Source organism: Sprattus sprattus (genome assembly GCF_963457725.1).
Source record: "Sprattus sprattus genome assembly, chromosome: 18".
Classification (NCBI taxonomy): Eukaryota; Metazoa; Chordata; class Actinopteri; order Clupeiformes; family Clupeidae; genus Sprattus; species Sprattus sprattus.
In genome coordinates this window covers 7,683,525-7,703,705 of record NC_137916.1, presented here as the reverse complement: position 1 = coordinate 7,703,705, position 20,181 = coordinate 7,683,525, and the positions used below count along the sequence as shown (strand labels likewise).

General features: G+C 45.1%; 1 protein-coding gene across 1 annotated transcript in view; it reads right to left on the bottom strand.

The window, feature by feature from the left end:
* septin9a (septin 9a) overlaps positions 1-20,181 on the bottom strand; it is a gene marked incomplete at its 5' end in the record, with an annotated part of 79,541 nt that overhangs the window by 59,037 nt on the left and 323 nt on the right.

Genomic DNA, 20,181 nt, shown 5'->3' with positions numbered 1-20,181 from the left:
GGCAGATGGTCAGCAGAAGGATTAGGAATAGACTGCAGCTGTGTGGATGTGCTGTTACCAGATGCGTCTACATGCTTTCCTTTGCACAGTGGTTACACTATACATTAAATTACCTGTGATATTATCCAGATCCAGAGCTTACCTTTCCAAACAATACCTGAGACCAGCTTGAACTTAAGCACTGTGAAAGAGCACGCAAGATACTTTCAAGCTCAGTATTTATGCATTCTAATAACATTTTTCTTGTGAATTATTTGCCTGCTGATTTCGAAGACCAGGATATAAGCAGAACCAATGAATTCAACTTAATGAACAGAGTTGTTGTGAATGCTTTGTTTCAGTGCATGTGTGTTTAATGGTAACTGGATCTTTGGCATTCTCAAGGTCTGAGCTGCTGGACCCAGAGGACTCAACATGGAGCCATCTTGTCTCATTCACAATATAAGAGGTACAAAAAGTATGGCAAGAGTTCAGTCCACAGCCTCTCTCTCTCTCTCTCTCTTTCTTTATTTCTTTCTTTCTTTCTTTCTTTCTTTCTTTCTTTCTCTCTCTCTCTCTCTCTCTCTCTCTCTCCCTGTATTTGCTTTGCTATGGAGAGATATATCTTCTAAGCAGATATGTTTGCCTAGATTTACCAGCGCCACTTGCCCGTAACAAATGTGTCAAGAGGAAACACCTGTCCCAATAGTTTTCAAAGCAGGTAAAGCTTGAGCTCACTGACCCTAGATTGGTTCTTTGCATGAAAACACAGGCAGAAAACAGACTTGGTCAAGTGCCTCCTGAAAGTAAGCCAGTGGTCTTGTTGTAATGGTTACTCCCATGTATCAAGCTGTAGCAGAACCATGGCAGACTTTCAATTTGACTTTCAGCAACATCATCATCAACAACAATTTGTCAGAAAATCAGTTATGTGATACCAAACGCACAAGCAAACAATGACAGCTTGTTTAAAAGCCTTGTTGTTAAGTTTCTCAAGAGCCAAAGTTCACAGGGTCTTTCCAGTGTATGACTCATGGCTTTAAAGGGGGGAGCAGAGGCTTAACCCCCCCCCCCCCCCAGCTGATGTCATTTCCTGTGGGAAGAGTCATGAGAACCCAGTATCCCAGGGAGGGCTTGTTTGTGAGTTCTGACCCCAGATCAGGGGCCCAGTCTTCACACACACCATCACAGAGGCGGAGTATAGAGACAGCCCTGACTGTGCGCAACTTGAAAATGACCTAAATTAATTCTTAGTCACTCTAACTTTGGAGACACTCCATTTGGATGCTATACCCAGATTTCTTGCCAGTTCAACCACAGCTTTACCCATCACATCTTAGCACCAGTCATTTGCTCTCGTCGCTGGCAGCCATGCCGTTGGCTTAATATGGAATCCCTCTGAAGGAGGGCGTGTGTGTTTTTGAAAGGCTGTGCTTGAGTGTGCATGCCCTTCATACTTCCACGGAGGCACATGTGCTGTGTCTGATCTTACCACAGATAACGGTAACTCTCTCTCTCTCTCTCTCTCACTGGGCCCAGCCAGGCACTGTACTTACTATCCTGGTTCTGGTTCCACATTTGTGGACCAAGTCCGTCCTTGTTTTCTGATGTCCCCAGCTCTGTGTTAGACCTCAGCGGAAAATACCGCATGCACTGACGGGAGGAGTGGGAACGCTGCCTCATCCGATGCTGACCACTGACATCTAAATAGTAACACAACTCTCCCTTTGTGCGTCACGGTTTACTTTTAGAATCCTGTCAGCATATTTCTGATTAAATTAGGATATGGTAAATCAAAGGGGTAACACTGTGATTCAAAAGCAGTGCAGTTGTCGTTGATGACAGGAAGTAGTTGTTTTTCATTGTGCCCTGCAGTCCTTGAGTCTACTGTTTACTATTCTCTGTCAAACACAGTCCTTAGGTCTACTGTTTACTACTTTCTGTCAAACACAGTCTCTGGCCCCACATGCCCCGGTGACATGACAGACAGACAGGCTGGTGCTGAGGGGGTCTGCCTCGCAGCAGGCACTGTATGGATGTTGGAGTCATGGCTTATCTCCTAATCTTCTTGCCCCAAAGCCAACCATATGAGGCAGAGTGGCAGACTCCTGAGGTGAGCTCCTGCACCACAGATAAATCAAGAAAGCTGCCAGAGCCTACTAGAAGAAAGAAAGAAAAGATCCTGTGTATCTGTGTGTGGGATAGAGAAGGAGAGAGGGGGTTAGGTAGATATATCTGTGTGTGACTGCGAGCTGGAGAATTGTAAAGAGAAAATGATCTAAAAGAGAGACAGACAGACAGTGAGGGGAGAGGGAAAAGAGAGCCATGAGTTTGCTTGCCATTCGGGCTGTGGTGAGAGCCGTCTGATGAGGGCTCCAGGCGTGTCTGTCAGACTCAAAAGCCAGACTGGCTGACTGAATGAGCCACAATAAATCCACACTGCTTTTGATTTATCCAGCAGATCTGGGTCAGTAAAGACAGAATATTAACCCAGTCTCAAAGGCTGTATTTAACAAAGAAAAAATGTGCCTTCACTGGGTTTATGGCAGCATTGTAAGTAGTGTGCAGGTAAACTACAAACTTATTATGACCGCCGCGCGACAGCGCAGCCGCGGTCATATAGGTTTAGTCAGAGTTTTTTTTCTGTTTTTTTTTCTTTTCTGTTTGCCGATTTTCTGTCAACGATTCCCGGGACACTGAAACACCGAGGTGCACGACATTTGGTGGGCATGTAGCCCCACTAGATGAGCGTGGAACCATTGATTTTCGTTTTGATCCGTTGCACCCCCGTTGGACTGGACCCGTTTTAGAGAGGGTGGGGCGATTCAGTTTTCTGTGAATAAGTTGAAAACCGTAGGGCTTTTTTTGTATGTTGGTCTTAAGAGGCCACGTCAACCATTCCACTACCACTTATTTCATGTATAGCGCCACCTAGTTACAAATGAAAAAGCAAAAATGGAGTGTTGTAAAACATTTTAATTGGTCAGAACTGCACGAAATCGGAGGTGTGGGATCATTATGAAACCTTCTGACTGCACGTAAAATTTCGTGGAATTCCGTTCACGGGGGGGCATGCAATAAATTGATTGATATGATTATACACCAACTGGCCTGTACGTGGCGCGACACAGTTTTCTTTGAATATCCCGAGAACCGTAGGGCCTTGGAGGGCCAAATTGTTCTTGTATGTTTGTGTCAAGGGGCCATGTCAACCCATACCATAACCAGTCATTACATGTATAGCGCCACCTAGATAAAAATTAAAAAGCAAAAATGAGGTGTTTTAATCGAATATATGTCAAAGTGCTCGAAAATTACCAAATTTGCCAGGGAGATTAAGTATGTAACCGTCCATCTTCGGTAGAGTTTTTGTCCATGGATGAAGCAAAATGGCTCTGTAGCGCCCCCTAGAACATTGCAAAAACCCCTGCGCATTGGGGTTATTTTGCGTAGCTTGACGGAATTCGGTACACGTCTTCATCATGCTTGGACGCACCAAAAAGTCTCTTGACGCCATGGTGGCAGATCCACAGGAAGTCGGCCATTTTGAATGGAAGATGCGTTTTGACGGCGTTTGCACACCTCGCATCTGATCGAACTCCTCCGACAGCTTTAATGGTAACGCCTTGAAATGTGGTCCGGCTACTCTTCAGCCATGGGCGACTAAAAGTTATATTGGATTTTCTCATTAGTCGGAAGGTGTGGGCGTGGCAGACCCTCAAACTTTGCCAACTTGTTAGTGCTTGCCACAAAACACAAAGTCTCTTATAACTCAATCGCATATACCGTAAATCCTCAAATAAAGGCCGGGATTCAATTAGAAGCCGGGCTTCAGATAGAAGCCGGGGTCGTGGTCCATACGGACAAATAAAGGCCGGGCCCCGAATACAAGCCGGGGGTAAAATAAAGTAGCCTACCGGTATATTACTGTAGCCTACCAGCATCAGTCTGTCGGCTCAAAGTAGGCATCACAATTTAATTGAATGCATTTCACAAATACATGTTCTCCTCATGTTTAATAGTATATTATATAATATTGTTGGCTAATCTCATGGGCTGTTTGCAATAAAAAAAAAGAAAATGATTAAATTCAAGGCTTTGGAAATCTTTCCCTCCGTGACTGACAGTGGAGACCATAACTCCGATGTTTATTTTTTACGTTGACACCCCGACCTAAAGCGCTACGCGATGTGCAGGAAGTGTTGAACGCATATATGCAATGAATTATATTAGCCTACTGCAATTATGCCCATTATTTAAACAATACAATTCTATAACAGAAGATAAGTAAGAAATAAAGGCCTGCCCCTAATACAAGCCTGCCCCAAATAAAGGCCGGTGCGCTGTGCAGCCTAAGTAAATACAAGCCCCGGCCACTATTTGAGGATTTACGGTATGTCAAAGTGCTCGAAAAATTACCAAATTTGCCAGGAACATCAAGCCTGTAACCGTCCATCTTCGGTAGAGTTTTTTTCCATGGATGGAGCAAAATGGCTCTGTAGCGCCCCCTAGAACATTGCAAAAAACCCTGTGCATTGGGGTTATTTTGGCGTAGCTTGACGGAATTCGGTACACGTCTTCATCATGCTTGGACGCACCAAAAAGTCTCCGACGCCATGGTGGCAGGTCCACAGGAAGTCGGCCATTTTGAGTGGAAGATGCGTTTTGACGGCGTTTGCACACCTCGCATCTGATCGAACTCCTCCGACAGCTTTAATGGTAACGCCTTGAAATGTGGTCAGGTTACTCTTCAGCCATGGGCGACTAAAAGTTATATTGGATTTTCTCATTAGTCGGAAGGTGTGGGCGTGGCAGACCCTCAAACTTTGCCAACTTGCCAGGGCTTGCCTCAAAACACAAAGTCTCTTATAACTCTTGAAAACATTGTTTGATCCAGAGAAAATGTCTTAGGGTGGACGCTGGCCCGAACCCGTACATATGCCTATACATATGCCTGACTGATACCACCTATAGCGCCACCTGTTGGTGGTTGGAAACTTCACTTTGTTTCCACACCTCTTTATGTGACCTGTTTTAACAAACTACATTGCAAAAGAAAAATATACCAAAACAATCCACAAAAAAGTAGTACACAAAACATTACATTAAAAAATCATCAAAATCTATCACAAATAATTCCTTTAATACATAAAAATGAAACACAAACCAATGTACACACACAAAACACATAAAAACACACAAACACACTGACAACCATGACTCATTCTGTGTTAAAACCTACTGAACAGTTCGGCGGTCATATTTTGTAACGCTTTGCGTTACGTCTTGTTATATTCATACTTTTACTCTCTGAATTATTATAGAAGTCCAGTCACAGACATAGTTACAGTAGAGTGTACTAATTTCTATGGATCTCACATTAAGAAGGCACCTGTATTTTGCACTTGATTTTGTAAGTGTTGGGTCCCTGTGGAAAAGTAAAGCACCCCACACCTTGGGACTCATGGAGTGCAGTCCGTCAGTAAAGTCCACTATGGTATACCCTGTGAAAAACCTACACTGATACTCCTTTTCTCATGGACACTTCATGGGACTGTTTTCCACTGCAAATATGGTCTCATTATGTCCTGCCCACACAAGGCCACAATTGGTCTACTCCTAGTGGGCTGACCATGGCGGATTGAGTGTGGGGTTCTTTGGCCTTCTGCATACAGGCTTAGAGAGGTTAGTGGGCTTCACTGTGGGCAGTCATGGAGATGTTAGTGGGCTTCACTGTGGGCAGTCATGGAGATGTTAGTGGGCTTCACTGTGGGCAGTCATGGAGAGGTTAGTGGGCTTCACTGTGGGCAGTCATGGAGAGGTTAGTGGGCTTCACTGTGGGCAGTCATGGAGAGGTTAGTGGGCTTCACTGTGGGCAGTCATGGAGAGGTTAGTTGACCCACATGTCAAACTTAGTTTTTTACAGCTGCCTACAATTATTTTTTGAAACTAGGACTAATTTTCAAACAATTCATAAAACCGCATTCATAAAATGCAAAACACAATAAATCTCTTGATAAATAAAACACTGCACTCAAAACTCAATAATCCCTTCTCAACACTTCATGTAGAAATCGGACAAAACCGGTTACAATAGACTGCATCCAAGTCCACAAATACAGTACAACACACCTCAGTATTTTTTCCAGTTTTCCAAAACACTATGTTACACACAGAGTGTGACTTTTTCATTTTCAGCGATAGAAAATACAGAATACAAAACAGTTTTCCTGAAAAAAGGTTAATTAAATGTATTTCAGTACTGAACACACATGCTAGGCCATTTATGGTGCAGAGGGTTGTAACAGTACTGTAACAAGGTGTTTTATAGTACAGAACATTACCATAATAGCATTACAAAGTGTTCCATATAGAAACACATCTTACAAACTATTTTATAAAAGACTACGTAAGAAAAACAAAATAAGTCCTATCCGGTCTACGGTCACAGCAGCTCATCAATCAACATCACAACTAACAGCCTCCTTCTGATCAGGTACAGTATATGTCTTGCATTTTAATGGGCACTGCCACTTTGCAAGTGTTCAGGGTCTGATAAATGTGAACTATGTGTGTAAAGTTTTGCAAAAAGTGTTTTATGAAATTAAAAACCGAGTCCACAGACAACCTAGACAACGATGCAGCTAGTTTATAGATTTTCTCCATGCATCAACGCATTTCAGGGCAATATCTGTTGCATTAAATCTATCTAAGAGCAAGAGGTGCATTGTCCATGTTGTCCATCCACCCTAATAAAGACAGTATTATAAAGATGTAGATTTCCTACTCCTCAAACAAAGGGGAGCCTTGTTCTGCTCAGCATAGACCTGCACAGTCTGGCAGCTGGGTATAGAGCTGGTCCACAGGTCTGAAGGAGTTGGACATGATTATCTGTTTGCACAAGCTGAGTCTCCTCCGTGAGAGCCAAGCTCTGGTAGGAAACATCTTAGAGCACACACACACACACACACACACACACACACACACACACACACACACACACACACACACACACACACACACGCCCACATGCACACATACACAGAACTCTGGGGAATTGACAAAACTCACCTTTCCACTTATCTGTGTGTATGGGTGTGATTGTATTGTGTGTTGATATACATGAACCAAGGACAGCAATCTCAGCGTTATCAGGCCTTCAAAGCTATCTCTTGCTATGGCAAGATACTACAGCTCACAACACAGCTGTTGAAAGCATGGGCATAATGACCCGCAAAATGCTTTCTTTCTTCTATTCCCAAAACAGTTGCTATCAGTATTCACTGTACCAGCTTCACCCCTTCCCCACTTTCTCTGTCTCTCTCTCTCTTTATACCTCTCTCTCTCTCTCTCTGTCTGTCTCTCTCTCTCTCTCATTTCAGCCTGTAGGTTCTGTTTCTCAAACATATCCCTCACATTCCCTAGACCACGTTGCTGTGAAATATCACATGGCTTTAATGCAGTGATAGAGCTTTCTGTGGATTTAGCACTTGAGCCATCATCTCAGGGCTCTGAAACTACCACTTCTCCACGCAGGAGAAGCATGTTTATCACGTCAGACTGTTTCACAGGGCTCCTTCTCTTTCTGTGCTCCATGGTGGGAAGGTCTAAGTGGGTCAGTCACAAGACCTGCTGGTCTCTACGTCTTGTGCCTGAGGACATATCATGTGGTTCAGTCACCATTCGCGGCAAAGTTACGCTGAACTGCATGGTTTGGTCAAACGCAGCGAGCGCGTCACTTCGTGGCCTCAGCGTGATTGACCGCGGGGGCCTGGGGTGATAAACAACAACTCTGCTCGTGTCTGCGTCAGCGTCCCACTCTGGGGTCAGAGTGGGAAGAGAGGTCCGCTGAGTTGAAGCATGATAGAGAGAGTGAGAGAGAAAACGTGCACGAGAGAGAGAGAGAGAGATAGAGAGAGAAAGAGAGCGATAGAGTCTTTCGTTGCTTCCCCTACCATACCGGCCTCGCATGAACGTCTGGCAGGAGCTCAGGGGCCTTGACTAAGCACGAGTGTGGGGTTTCACTTTACACATCCAGATGGAGCAGGAAGGAATGAGAGAGAAAGAGAGAGAGAGAGAGAGAGAGAGACAATATAGCCCTTACACAGAGCAATGGTGGAAACAAAGCTCTGTTATGTCTTTCTGCTCATGGTCTCAGGCGTACGAGACACAACTGAGGTGACAAAACCCGCACTGAGGCGGTCGGTAGCTGGAGAGGCAGCTTGTGACTCATAATGAAGGTGACAGACCTTGTGGTTATCAGATTATCAGGGTGTCTTGCAATGGCGAGACGCGCAAAAACCACAGGTGGAAACGTTTGGTGATCTAAATAAACACCCATGCTAAGTATCTCCCCAGACAGCCTCCATTGTGCTTTCACTGTGCTTATATAAACAGCTACCCAAGTGCAAGAATTGGCTGTCTTTACAGTTGTCCAGTGCTCCTCTGAAGTAGAGTAATGACATTTTAAACGGCCTTCATTTCCTTTGAGAGTTTTTTCTTCCGACATGTGTTTCGGCATCAAAGTCTCCTCAGCAGTCATTCCTCTGCCTCTGTGGTGAGGCCTGCATAGAAGGTCCTTATATAGCCTGTGTCAAATAGCCTAATTGAGAGACACGCTTTGTTTTATGAGCCTTGCAACCATCTGCGGCTGCTGTGTCAAAATAACATGTAATCCATGGATTAACCCAGCCGAGGGGACGAGAGGCTCGTTTCAAAGAGCCGGGCGCTCCTGCCCACTACCTGCACCGCGCGCTGGAATGAGCACGGAGCCGTAATGGCTCTCATGTGTCCATGAACTTCATGAAGACCGCCACTTTGGTGTAAATCGCGGCAGCCTACAATTGCAGGGACTCATTTAGCATCACACACACAAATACTTTAGGTTTACAACCACCCGCCCCCCCCCCGCAATCCCCCACACCCTCACCCCCCTTCAAAAAAAAAAAAGAGCATCAAGTGGCGTCACTCACTGGACAACAAACAACCCCTCCAGTATCCACTCTCCTCTCGTCTTTCCAGAATGACAACAGAAATGTTTTAAGTCCTGTGCTTCTGGATTCTGTCCCTGACCGTGAGAGGAGGCCAGCTGATGGCCGCCGTGGAGACAGGGCATAGAGAGAGAATGAGAGGCAGAGAGCAGGAAAGAGTCAAACACACTCTCACAAACACTCCCTTCAGGGAGGCCGAGGCAGGGCCATGGCGCAAGAAAACACTCTCTGTCTGTGTCTATAACCACTGCATTTTTTTGCCACCCCACAGAATTTCTGCCTTTTTTTTTCAGCCTCTCTGTGGAATTTCCTCCCGGCCTGGCTGGAGTGTCACAGGGCTGGACGCAGAGGCAGAAGCCAGCAGCTCAGCCGATCAGACCAGACCAGAGCACAGCACAGCACAGCACAGCACAGCACAGCAGTGAAGACCTCCAGGATAAGGCCAGGGAGGCGGGCTGGTCAGGGGCTCCATAGAGAGAGAAGTCAGAGTGCAGGACCAGGTCATGGGAGAGAGAGGGAGAGGGAGAGAAGGACAGAGAGAGAGAGGTGCACCCCAGAACCTCTGCTTCACTTCAGGCTGAGGGACTAGGAGGTCAACCCCCCTTCACGCACACACACACACCCTCAAACATACGTACACTCTCCACACACACACACACCCTCACACACATGTACACTCTCTCTGCTTCTGTCTCCCTCTCTGTGTGAGACCAGACCTCCCTGCCCTCCCTGTCATTCAGTCAACACACTCCATGCTTCTGTTGGAGACACATGTGCAAATAGACACACTCACACACACTCACACACACACACACTCACACACACACACACACACACACACACATGCACACACACACACACACACAAACACACACACACACACACACACTCACACACACACACTCACACACACACACACACACATGCACACACACACACACACACACACACACACACACACAAACACACACACACACACATTTGGCTACTCCAGTATAAGGCATGTGCCCTGTGTGATAGGACAGCAGATTGGAGTGCATACCACAAGTGAACTGGTGTTGACAGAGACATTGCTGGACAAGTGCAGATATGTCTTGTGTGAGTATTTATGTGTGTGTGTCTTGAGTATGAGGGGTGGGGGTTAAAGGAAGCCAAATAAGATAACTTAATAAGATTACACAGTAAACAGAGTGAGTGTAAGTTTTGTAACTAAAAATGGATGTGATTGTGTGATTCTCCAGAACATTAGGCATAGTATATATGTGTGTTTGTTATTGGATGTGCTTATCTGCATATGTGTGTGCATGTCTGCATATATGTGTATGTGGGTATTTATGTGTGTGTGTATCTGCATATGCGTGTGCATATGTACCTATTGTGTGTGTGTGTCTGTCTCTGTGTGAGTGGGATATGCGTGTGCATGTGTATGTGTGTACTTTGTGTGGGTGTGTGGGTGGACGTTTATAGATATTTGTGTGCAAGTGTATGTGTGTACTTGTTTGTGTGTGTGTGTGTGTGTGTGTGCGTGCGTGTATAGATATTTGTGTGCGAGTGTGTGTGTGTGTGTGTGTGTGGGTGTGTGGGTGTGTCCCTGTCTGTCATGGCCTCTCACAGCTGGAGCAGTGTGGGGATGGGAAAGGTGCTGAGAGAAGAGAGGGAGGAGGAGGAGGAGGAATGGAGGAAAGGGATGACAGAGCAAATCAATGCCAGGAGCACTAAGATAAAAAGAGGGGGTAGTCTCCAAGGCAGGAGGGGCGGATGGGGCATAAAGACAGAGACAGAGAAAGAGTGAAAAAGCAGAAAGGGATAAAAAAAAGGAATCCAGGTGTTAACCCTACAGACATGGTCAACAAAACTACCTGTTTCTGTTTACTTGGCCTTTTGAGAAAGATCCACATGAAGTTCTACACTTAATTATACAGCAGGGGGTATCCCATTATTCACTCTCAGTTTGCTCTGCTTCAACATAAATAAACAACAAAACAACAACTTCTGGTTCTCTCTTTCTCTCTCTCTCTCTCAAACCCACCAAAACAAACCCATTCAAAAAGACCTATTTCCTACATAATGACACTGAAAACAGTCATCAGTAATGGAAGCCCCTGGTGAGAGAGAGGACAGTCTCACAGCAGGACACATAACAGACATGGAGCTAACCGCTAACGCAGCACACTAAGCAGAGTGCTAAGTCAGTCAGCTTTCATGATGGGCAGAACCTCAGAAGAACCCATGGGAGCAAAATGAAGAACTTCAGAGCGGTTTCTCCCAGCCCTCGTGGCAGCAGGGTTTAGACAGGAGCAGCCGGGTGAAGCGTCAGCTTCAAACGCACCATGGATTAGAACTGTGTGAGAAGTAGACAAAAGTCAGAGAAAAAGACTAACCTTCAAAGTCTGATATGATCCCCTCCAAGTGTGCATTGACAGTGGAATCAGACATTTTGTGGTAATATTTGGGGAATAGAAATCCCTTTCCCAACCGATGGCGAAACTCTCTCTCTCAAACGCTCTCTCTCTCTCTCTCTTTCTTTCTTCCTCTTCCTCTCCCTCTCAAACAAATCCCAAATTAGGAGGCAAAGTGAGGATGGAAAAAAAGGAAAAGAAAAGGAGTAGCTGTCCGTGCAGCGCTGCAAGCCCAGGACGTTCTTAAAGGACCAACTGACTTTTCCTGGCTTCCCCCGAACGCTCCGGCTGCAAGCGAGCTCCGAATGAAAGGGCGATGACAACCCCCCACCCCGGCTCTCTCCAGCTCACACTAACTCTCTCTTCCTCCCTCCCTCCCTCTCTCTCTCTCTCTCTCTCTCTCTCTCTCTCTCACTTCGTCTCTTTCTCCTCCCTCTTTCTCCGTTTTGCTGTCTTGCACACACTCCAGAAGGGTCTCACCCTGTGAAAACTTTGAGGCAGCAACACACCCTCTCTTTCCCACTGTTTGCCTCTCTCCACATACAGTGTATATACACACACACACACACACACACATTTACCTCTTTATCATTTTAGACTTTTTTGCCAATTGACAAATATTTGTGTAAATGTGTTTGTGTGTGTGTGTTTGAGTGTGTGTATGTCAGTGCACCCCTCTGAGAGCACGCTTGGTTCATATACTGCACTACACACGTTGTGAATGTGTCCTCACATGGCTATTTAAACTGTATGCACATGCATATGTGTGTATGTGTGCATGGGCGTATGTGTGTAGTGTATGCACACTGAGCTGTCAGTGCCACACACCCTCTCTTCACCGGGCACGGAGAGGAAACTCTTCTTTTTCATCCTATTTTCATACTCTATTCTCACACACAGGAGACTTCCCCACTGACTTCCTGGTTTCAGGCAGGGCAGCGCACACGTCCGGCCCCAGGCCACCGGTGACCCTGCCCAGCCCAGAGAGATGGGGAGAGGTGAGGGGTCAGGACCAGGCACCAGGGAGCTCTGGCCAGTCCGCTAGCCCCAGAGGGCAACCGTAAATCATCCTCTTCAAAGCCCACTGACAGCCAGGCCACTGTAGGATAAAACTGCTGGAAGAGTCCAATGCCAGTCATGTACATGAAGCAGACGTAGGCTTTGGCTCATAGTGCTGGCTCTCACAGCAGCCTGCCAGCCCACTCTCACCCAGGGCAACCCACACGTATTAGAGCTAAAGACGGGCATTGGGGTGGACACAGCCCTGGCACCATGACCCCCACAGCACTGCTGAGCTGTTCCACACCCCATCAAACACAAAATACTGCATCTGTGACGTGCCACATAACTCATGTCTCAGCCCTGCTTTTGTGAAGGGTGTGGAATTTCTGGCCACCAGGTGTCACTATAATACAGAGATGAGATGAGAGGGCACCGGAAGGTCCACACGAGAGTGGTGGGGCTCTGTGCTGTAGTCACAAACTATGTTTAAGTGTCAAATCAAGACAACAGTGGAAATATAGACAATATTGTAGACCATAGAGATTAAGCAGTTGAGTGTTATTGTCAATCCGTGTATAAGGTGTATATATATGGGCCATTCTACCGAATTGGTGCAAAGACAGGTCAGAAATATTTTGATTTTTTGTATGTTTTATTCCCAAAACTTTGTCCGTATGTATAATGTACCATATCTAAAGTACACTTATCTAGTAAAAGAACAGTCAATTTTTATATTGTATTTTCAGAATGTGTTGGAATGTTTTTCCTTTTCCAAAAATTGTCACTACCGAAACATCACATTTACTATAGTAAAAAAAGTATTATTATTGACCTGTTCAGATTGTGTTTCCTTCCCTTCTCTGAAGAGTATTTTTACAAATATTTCTTGAAGGTTTTCAAAATGAAATCCATAAAAATGATTTTTTTTACCAAATGTTCAAGTTCAATTTATACAATTCATCAAAATCTAAGTGCAATATTTCTTTGTAAAATGCAAAATACTGATCATATTGATTCCAGAGTTGTTGATTGATGAAATTGAACATACATTAATCCAATCAGTATCATAACATTTTAGTTGATTACTCAATATACTTAATTTTTTACAAAACATCCTGTGTTTCGGTAGTGCTGCACTGTTTCGGTAGTGACATCCAGTGTTTCGGTAGTGACTGCACTGTTGGATGGATGTTCATTTATCTCCCAAAATCTTCCAAAAAGTGCTCTGGGCCGCCCTTTAGTCCACACAACACATTTATTTAAAAATTATGGGATTGAACTACTTACCATTTCATTTTGTCACTACTGAAATCATCAGGTCACTACCATGTGTTTCGGTAGTGACTGTTTCGGTAGTGACAATTCTAGCTAACTTTAAGCATAAATAAAGAATTCTAACAAGCACACGGCATGCAAACACATCTTTGAAGAGGTGAACACACATACAAACATAAGATTTTCCATGAAACCCAAAAAGGTTTACTTAATTGAAGAAAACATGCGTTTCGGTAGTGACAATTCTTAAGGTTACACGTCGATTTTCAGACTTTGGAACACATTTATATAAAAACTATGGGATTTAGCTACTTACCATTCAACCATGAGGGTCAGAGATGCAGTGTCACTGCATGGTCAAAAATGCAGAGTCGTGGCTAAAACACATGCTCAGCCAATGGACTAAAACTCTTGTGTTTCGGTAGTGACATGAAAACTAGGGACATGATTTTTTGAGTATAGAAAATTGATTTAAAAATTAAACCCACAATAAATCTAAATATTCCAAGTTCTGTTTCAACCCAATCATAAAGATCTTTGGAATTAAATCATTGAAAAAAATCTAAAAAAATTGAAAAGTGTTATTTAAAGGCATTGAAATTTAGATGTCAGGGTTGGGGACAGCTACTTCCCAATAGAAAGTACCCTATAAATGATGATTTTGTATATATTTAGCTTATCACTATCTCATGTAATGCATTGGGTTTATATAGACCATAACATTTTCTAATTAAATATCTATGCCTAAATACCTAATTGTTTTGTAAATAGTTTTTATTGTTGAGGGACTGCATATTACACGAATTCGGTAGAATGGCCCATATACATATATTGTTGTTGCATATAGTGTTGCAGGTCGATAAACGTATTCAAATGATTGATTCTAAATCTATGCCACCAGTAGATTCCTCACAAAAAAGGAAAATGTTCTTGTGCCTGTCATTCCATAGAGAAACTGACTTTCGAAAGGTCGAAGGTCAAAGAAACCGACCACTTGGATCAATGCTAGGTCTAGGCCAGATCTGCTCTCTCTCACTCCATTACGGCCGGGTCAACCCACACCACTGGACAAGATGAGTGATCCCCTTAGTCTAGTAAAGACCTGGCTCTACCCTTAGAGTGTTTCAAGAGTGTACAATGAGGCTCTCTGGGCTCTGCTATGCTGTGTTTTATCACATATATATTTTCTCTTTCGATTACAGTGTCAGCTTAAACCCAAATTTAAGGCCCAGCTCTTGCCAAGGAAGCTCACACAGTACATAAAGTAAAGTATTCTTATTTTTTCATCAGAGGAGCTGTTACTGGTGAAAATTCATCTGTGTGGGATTTGGAAGAACTGGACAGCATCATTATCTACAATAAATTATCACTCCGCTGTCAGTAATACAAATAGAAGAGCTACCAGCTTCCAGGACCACCCAAGTAGTCTTCAGGTGTTTGGGTCCAGAGGAGGGCCAGCGTTGTGTGTGTCTTTGATGGGAGATAGCGCAGAGTGGGGAAGGCATGTGGAGCCTCGCTGGGCGGACTCCCTGCTCCCTGCTCTGCGTCACTCTTTCAGGACCTCCAGACGCTCAGACTCCTCAGGCCTCCCAGAGCGCCTCCTGGAGACATCCCCCTCACCCCACCTCACCCTAACCCACCCCACACCACCCAACCCCAACCTGCCCCGCTGCATTTACCACCACCAATTACTTGCCCTCCGCTTGCTTAAGGCAGCACAGACGGCCGTGTGTCTGACCTCTCTGACATGACCAGTGTTAAGGGGGTGACTACCTAAGGCTGCAGGGCAGAACAGTGTTGCTGTATTACATCTATGCTTCAGCAGGTGGTGCTGGACAACCATGTAGGGAAGGGCGCCATCATCCAACCCCTTAGATGGAGACAACATAACCTACCGGACATGCCAAGACTGAAGGTACCACTTACACAACATTACCAAAAGGAAGTGGTTAAGAAGTAGTGTACTTTACTTTGCATAATACACAATTGTCTTATTTCTCCAACAAATATTCATACATAAAAACATTCTTCATTTAATTTGGAAAGAGAGTTGGGGAAACGCATGTTGGGGAAAATACATGGAAGGAAATAGTCAACATCCTGTCTGCGTATGAGTGTGTAGAAAAAAAATGTAAGTGCCTCCCATCTGATCACTTTCTAATTATGACATATAGGTCAATGGCACTGTCTGTGTTTACCACAACAGGATGCCATGGTTAAATATTAAGACATAGACCCAGTCAAAACAAGTGACAGGATCAGACAGTCCACACACAATCATCTTATTCTAGCACTGTCTTGTAAATGTGAAACAAACATTACGCCCTAAAACACCCTTGAGGACGTACCATTAACTTTGAGAGTTTGAGAGAACTTTTGAGTTTGGGTCTTTGAGGTCATCTGCAGAGCACTGTGCTTGTCCATGAGGGTTGTAATATACTAGTGTACTGTAGACAATTTACACAAGCCCAGAGTTTGGAGCGCAAACAAAGACTAGTGGTTTTACTGGTGTTACTGCAGATACACATGCACCCTCTCTTGACTAGGTAGACCAGTGACCTCCTGATGGCGTTCTCAGGCAAAACAGCACTTTCAAAGCCTCCTTAACAATTTAATTTCAGAGTTTCACTTTGGAAACTGGTTTACCTTATCGTATAATAAACCTAATCTGGTCATCTCTGTTGAGTGATGTGGTGTGTGGGGGTGGTTGCTGTTCCTCCACAGCATACCACAATCACACTTCCTCCACAGCGATGAGCTTAGTGGAGGAGAAGAGGCACAGTGGCATTCTTGGAACGTCTTTTTAGGACTCCGGTAAATGATCAACTGATATATTCTGTCCCAGTTATGACTGCTTTCCAAAACCATATCTACTCTACTTCCATTTCTTTCTCCTGTTCTCTCTTTCGCTCCCTACCCCTACTATGCACACATGAACACAAATTCAGTCTTTCCCTTTCTCTCACACAGACACACAGACACAGTTCCTAACTCTCTCTCTCTCTCACTCTTCTGTCCTTGTCACTCTCTCTCTCCCTCGCTCTCCAGCTGCATACATTCCATCCACAGGATACTGGCTTCAGACTGGGAGGTGGGTTCTGTCTCCTCGGGACAGTTAACAAGCTCAGCATAACATCTGGAATAATCTCTCTGAGCTGAGAGATATCGGAACCACAAGAACCTTGTCCTGACACAGCACTGTCTTTTAATCCAGTGACTGACAGACTAACAGGAACAGTGACAGACAAGCTGGTTTGCTTTACAGGCTTATGCATGATGAAGTGGTGGTAGATGTAAGGTGGGTGAAAGTGTAGACAGCTGCAGTTAACAGCAACACATCTCAGTACAAGCACAAACTGCTGGTTTGTGCACACTGTATACCATGCAAGTCCATGCAACACACTTGTACTCACATGTGAAGACACACACACACACACACACACACTCTCTCTCTTCTTCTCCTTGCTTCAACCTTATCTTTGTCAAGCCAGAGCAAAACTCACTCTTCACCCCTGTGTCACTGCATGCTTTGAGCTGGCCTGGCCCGTTACCATGGCAACCATGAAAATAGAGGCCTTCCTATCTGGAGCTGGCCAGTGAGCTTATTCATATATAATGTCTTATGAACACACACACACACACACACACACACACACAAACAAACATTTCAGCACATACTTACATACACACACATATTTTTTTTTCTCTTCATAGACTGCACAACAGCAGAGAAAAAAGTCTGAGCTGAATTCATGCAAACTGTTTTTCCTGAGCTCTTGTCACTCCAGCTTCAGTCTGGTGGGACACACTAGACAGGCTCTGCATGCTGTCTGAGGCCAGCCAGCTGCACACTGCAACAGCACCTTTTTCCTGCCCTGAGTTTCACAGAGGTCACGAGCGCTGACCTGTGCTGCTGACAAGTGTTTCTAGTGCTTGAGGTGTTGAAGACTTGAGACACACACACACACACACACACACACACACACACACACACACAGACTGCATACTCTCTCTCTCTCTCTCTCTCTCTCTCTATCGCACACACACATACATTCACAGACACACACCACATAAGAAAGCGCACACCACACAGCTGTGCTCACAGCTGAGATTAACTATGCGAGCTGAAAGAAAGTAGGACAGCAGATTCTTTTAAGTCTTTAGAAACATTTGCTCCAGTGCAACAGCACCAGATCCAGTGTTCAGTTTCAGGCTTTGTTGTGACTGATTGTAGCACACTGGTTTTAGAGTGTTAACCTCTGTTTGACTCAAGTTTAACTTTTACCCCTTACCGTTATATTAGCATTTGTCACTTGTCCCCGAAGCCATAAGCAAGCTGACTGCACTTTTCTTTCTCTGTAGGTTTCCATGGAAACCTTGCCAAAACATGACGTGCGCATGGGCAAGAACTTGCGTTACCAGCTTCTTCTCCAATAATAATCTCTCTCTACCTCTCTCTCACACGCACACACACACACACACACACACACACACACACACTAAAAGATGTATACTGTAGTGGGGTACAGCGGTAGAAAAATACTGTGTTAGCACTGAAATGTGAGGAGGCCCGGTGGGATAGCCCTGAGCTGCCAACCTTCCCCCCATCTCAGGCATCCTAACAGGGAAGAAGACCTCACTGAACACAGGGCTGCTGTATGACAAAGCGCCCCTATTAACTCTAACCTTCACAAAGAAAGATATGAGTATGCCTAAGGGTGGCGAAAGAAACGTGCACATGGTAAGACCACCCCCTAGAGGAGCACTTGAGCAACACATGAGAGTGCTGTCCCAGTTAAGCCATCCACTGTGGCTGGCTGGAAGCAGTATGGGGAAGTCTGAGGGCTGTTTACTGTAAATGCATGCGTTGGGGCAGGCGGTTATCAGGTCGCTCTCGCTCTGGTGAATGTGACAAATGTCACACGGGCCGCCAGTGGAGTGACCACATGTGACTGCTATCAATCAGATGAAGGGGAAAACATGCACGCACACACACTATGCTGTGCTATGCTCTTATATGCTGTGCTGTGCTATGCTCTTATATGCTGTGCTGTGCTGTGCTGTGTTATGCTCTTATATGCTGTGCTGTGCTGTGCTGTGCTATGCTCTTATATGCTATGCTGTGCTGTGCTGTGCTGTGCTATGCTGTTCTATGCTGTTATGCTGTGATATGCTGTGCTATGCTGTGTTATGATGTGTGCTGCTCTGTGGGTGTCACCAGAGAAGAGACTAGAGGTACTGATACACACATGTGGGCCAGCCAGATGTCATCCTGGTGGAACAGTGGTGTGTTGGAAGTGTGCTTGCACTGGCCATGGAGGAGAGCTAAATCATGGTGTCTACAGTATGACCACATTGTATCAGCATGTATTAGCACATACACACACACACACACACATACACACACACACGCATAGTCAGAGAGAATTTGACAACCATGTAAAATTACTCCATGGACTGTGCGTCATTAACTACTGTGACTGCTGGATGGATAGACAGCATCGCCGCGGTTACGGGCGACAGCTGGAAATGTGCTTTGCTGTTACTGTGGCTGGAACCTCACAGTTTCTTTTCCCCCTCATCTTCTCTTTCTCCTCACAACTCTTCTTCCTCTTCCTCTCTCTTTCACTCCCTAATACAATCTGCAACATCTTGCTAATTCTGCAGAAACCATTAAAGTCCCCAGTGAATGCACAATGAATGCAATGAATGAGAGATAGAGAGGAAGAGAGAGAGAGAGAAAGAGTGTGTGTGTGTGTGTAAGTGTAAGTATTGGCTGTCAATGTCAATGTTTCCAAACCCACATCCAAACAGATACACACGTAATGTGTGAAGCCATGGAGTTTTAAGCCCTTTGTTTATCATTACCTGGGCAAAGCCTGCTGGGGTGGCTGTTTCACAAGTTTGGCTGATGCTAATAAAAGACAAGGGCGCAGTCACAATCAGCGCATTGCACCGCACGCCACCAAACCACCGGGCACAACGGGCAAGGATTCGGCATCAGCTGAATCAGTGATCTAAAGACATCCATCCGTCCATCAATCAGTCAAGCTTCATCAGCACCATCGGAGCCAAGGCTGTGGAGATATTCCTTTTAAGTGTGAACGTTCATGGAAAAATCCCTCTCTTCTGCCACTGGAAAAGACAACCTCAGCCAATACTGGCAGCACTCAATCCACAGGGGAGAAAAGTAGTACTATGCAAATAACCCACAGGCTGCATGGCTCAGGCTGCTCAAGGCAAAACTGACAAATATCAGTTGGGAAAACATGGACAAACACACACACAGGAAGGCCGACAGATAGACACACACACATGCGCGCCCGCACACATACACATGTGCACATAAATAGCTGGAAGAATCCGGGAGCTTGTACGGCTGTGTTGAGACCAAAGAGTCAGGCTTCTGTTTTAGCCATTGTCTCCTTGGGCTTGCTCCCTTCTCCTGGGCAGGTAGCCCTGGAGCCCTGAGGCGGTGGCTACGGCTACGGCTACGGCTACGGCTACGGCTACGGCGGAAGGAAACATAAATCTTC